Source organism: Buteo buteo, chromosome 23, assembly GCF_964188355.1.
Source record: "Buteo buteo chromosome 23, bButBut1.hap1.1, whole genome shotgun sequence".
Taxonomy (NCBI): domain Eukaryota; kingdom Metazoa; phylum Chordata; class Aves; order Accipitriformes; family Accipitridae; genus Buteo; species Buteo buteo.
Genome location: NC_134193.1, coordinates 973,894 through 977,404, shown reverse-complemented (window position 1 = coordinate 977,404; position 3,511 = coordinate 973,894).

Here is a 3,511-nt window from a genome sequence, read left to right as displayed (position 1 = left end):
TCTGTGTGGAGTCCTGTCTGGACACATGGAAATCTCCAGCCATGGCCAGGGGCGGCAGGATGCAACCATGTGTCCGGAGCAGTGAGACGGGCCAGCAGTGCCTCCCTGGCACGGCAGCCACATGCCCGTGTGCACACATGGGTATGAACTCACCCTCTCACAGAAGTCTTCTCCAGCAGCTCCGTGCCCGCAGCAGGCAGCAGCGCGTGTCCCCCTCCGCCAGCGCGACCCTCCTGCCTGTGACGGTGGCGGCAGTTCCAACCACGAGTGCTGCCGGCAGGAGATCTGTGCGGACAGGGAAGGGGAATACGGTCACGCTTGCAACAGGTCCTTTTCCCGGCGTGCTCCAGAACGCCAAAACGTCCCCCTGGCCCCAGCACTCCACGCTGCCTGCGGCTGCGATGCAAACAGCTGATCCCTGTACGATCGCACCCGCAGCCTTTCCCAGGGGATGACCCAAAGCACCCCTGCCTCCCCAGCTCCGTGCGTGGCCTCCATCACTTTCTGCAGGCGGTTTGTTTTCACCGAAGAGTTGCTGTAGCAAAAGTGCAATACCAGCAAAAGCTGGCAGGGAATCCAGGGGCCAAGTCTGGAGTAAAATTCTGATAATGCTGTGTTTATACCAGGAATTTCTTTGGCAGATTAATCAAGCGAGTGAAGTAACAGATGGGAACTAGCGGGAAACACTGTAACGGGAATTTCAGCACAGGGCCAGACTGGCGTTCACCCTCCTGGAAACACCGCTGCCGGGGCCACCTCTGCCCAGAAGCAGCAAGGAGCTTAAACGGGGATCGGTGCCGCAGCCCCACGGCAGAGCAAAGCAGCGCCCGGAGGCAAACTCTCCTCCAGAGCCAGAAGAGAGGAGCCAGGGCAGCAGCTTGTGTCCTCCGGCACACGCTGGCCTGTGCTTCCAGCCCCACGGCATTCGAGAAATGACAGGTATCGAGAGCATCGCTAAAGGAAAGGTCTCGCACTCCTGCTGCCAGCCTCGGCGGAGGCAGAGCGCAGGCAGCAGCAAGCGCCGAGAGCCCTCACCTTCCCCACCTGCTGGTTTTGCCGGCTCTGGACTCAGGTTGCACTTGGAGTTTAAAAACACACAAGGTCAAAATTCCCCAGGGAGCAGACGACTGGCCCGGACATGGCCACGAGGCTCTGCTGTGTCAATCAATGGGGGGCCAGATGCCAGCCACCATCACGGCTGTGTTTTATTTCCCAGTGGTTGGGATGCCAAACTTCTCCCGGACTGGGGAATTATTCCCGGAGTCAGCCACTCAGGAACATGCCACATGCTTGTTTAAACAGCCGTTTGCAACAGCCCGTAGCCATGCCTGTGAGCCCGGCTGCCCCAGGTGCTGCCCCGAGGAGTGACCGGCTGCCAAGTCTGGCAAAGGACAAGGGAGGGAACAGATGTGCCGGGAGGTGACACCACAAAGGAGAGTGTGGGAAACGCTTTGCTGACCACAGACGGCTGTTTGCAAGAGGCAATGGTCTTCCTATTACTTCCTCCTTCATTTGGAGGGGAACAAGATGGATTCTGATCTTTATCTGAATAACTGCAATAAGCCAAAACACACCCTTAGCAGTAACAAGCAAATGGGAAGGCAGCAGCAGTCCAGCCAGTGCTGTGCAAACAAAAGCAACAGGACAAAAGCCTTCCCCTAGTTCAGCCCTGGCATAGCACCGGCAGCAGTAAGCACAGGCTGTGGGAAATTATTCCAGGATGTTCTCTTCATGTTCTAGGTCCTGGAAAGCAGCCTGTTCAAGCTATGCGGTTGCCTTACAGTGCCTCTGCTCCTTCAGAGAACTGCTGTGCTGCTCCAGCAGCAGGAGCCGGGCACACAGGCTGGCAGCATCCACGGGCAAATACGGGAACGTGCAACCAGGAGCCTGGGTGCCCAGGGAGGACGTGGTCTACACGTGCTTGACTTGGGTTTTAACTGCTCCCTGGGTTCTCATAATATCTCTTGCAATAAAGCTGCACACATTTTTACTAAGCATGATTTGTGAGAGCCAATGGGTTATTTTAACGACACAGCAGCTTGCTGAGGAAACACCGCTTCCCCTGCTGCTTAGTCCTCCCAACAGGCTACAAGAGAGAGCTCCAAGCCAAGGGTATCCATTTGATCATGACAGTCTCTTGCAGAGCAAGAGATCCTGGTTAGCCAGGGTAGATTGGAGACTCTTTGATCTCTTCATAAATCTATCGAATCTGGCTCAGTGCTGCCCGCAGAGCTTGCCAGCGGCACCAGCCCCAGAGCTACAAGTACACACGCTCCTGATACCCCCCGAGGTCTGGACCGCACCAACCCATCCGCAGCACGGCTCCGGCAGCCGCAGCGGAGAGGACGCGTGCTCAGGTGTGAGCCCCGCATCAGCCGTGGACCGGGAGCCCCTTCACCGACCCTTCCCCAGGACGGGCAGAGCCGGGCATCGGTGCGGTCCTGGGCCCTGCCGCCCGCTCCTCGGAGCCAGGTCCTGGAGCCAGCGAGGCTTCCTGCCCTGGGGCTCAACACCGCACCGAACGAGCCACTCTCTCCTCGGGCTGCAGCGGTGGAACATATGGGACCCGTTAGCTGGAAGCATATAAAATTCAAAGCTGTATTAGTCATCGGCTCCGTCATGTTCATTCCACCGCTGGTAGACACTACTCTTGCAGAAGCGACCGACAACTGCTTGTGTTTCTACTGTCAGCTCCAATAAACAACCGTGTTTAATGCTGCGGGGGGGAGATGGGGCTCGGAAACTCAATCCAAAAATAACAAGTTTTAAGCACGATGTCCTCGCCAGCTAAATGGCTCAGTCTCTCCCTCAGTTTGCTGTGCTGCACGAGGGGGAAGCGGGGTCTAAAAGCCGAGATGACCCACCATCAATAAATCACCAACCCCCCGTGTGCTGTCCCAGCAGCCCTCCCACATGAGCCCGCTGCACGGCTGCACATTTTTCTGCACACAGGACCCCGTGAATCACGCGCCATTAACATTCTCGGAGTGACATCTCCAAAATACTTCAGGGATAAATTGGTTGCTGCCTGATTTGCAAAGCATTTAGGCAAAATTATTAGGAGGTGTGTTGGTGGGGAGCCAAAGGCTGGGTCCCAATGGGGGCCGTGCTCCCACGGGTCGCTCGGGTGGTGCATGCTCACCCCACGGCCCCGGGGAGCTCAGCCCAGGCACCACAGACACCCAGCCGGGTGCCACCCCGGCAGACAGCATCACGCGCCAGCCGGTAAACATGGCACAAGTCTTGCCCTCATAAAGGGCTTAAGTGCCCTGGCACTGTTGGATAAACAGGACCGTGCTGAATGCATACAGCGACTTGGCAGAAGCTCTTTAGGCATCTCAGCACCTTTGCAAGCCCTCCTGTGCCCTGCGAGTGGCCCCGCCACCAGAGAGGACCCAGAGCCCGGTGCCCACCACCAGCCCATCGCCCGCCCGCAGCCCTGCCACCCACCCTGCGGCATGGCCAGGCACCGGCAGGCAGGGTTCAGCCAGCCGAGGGGAGGATTAGACAT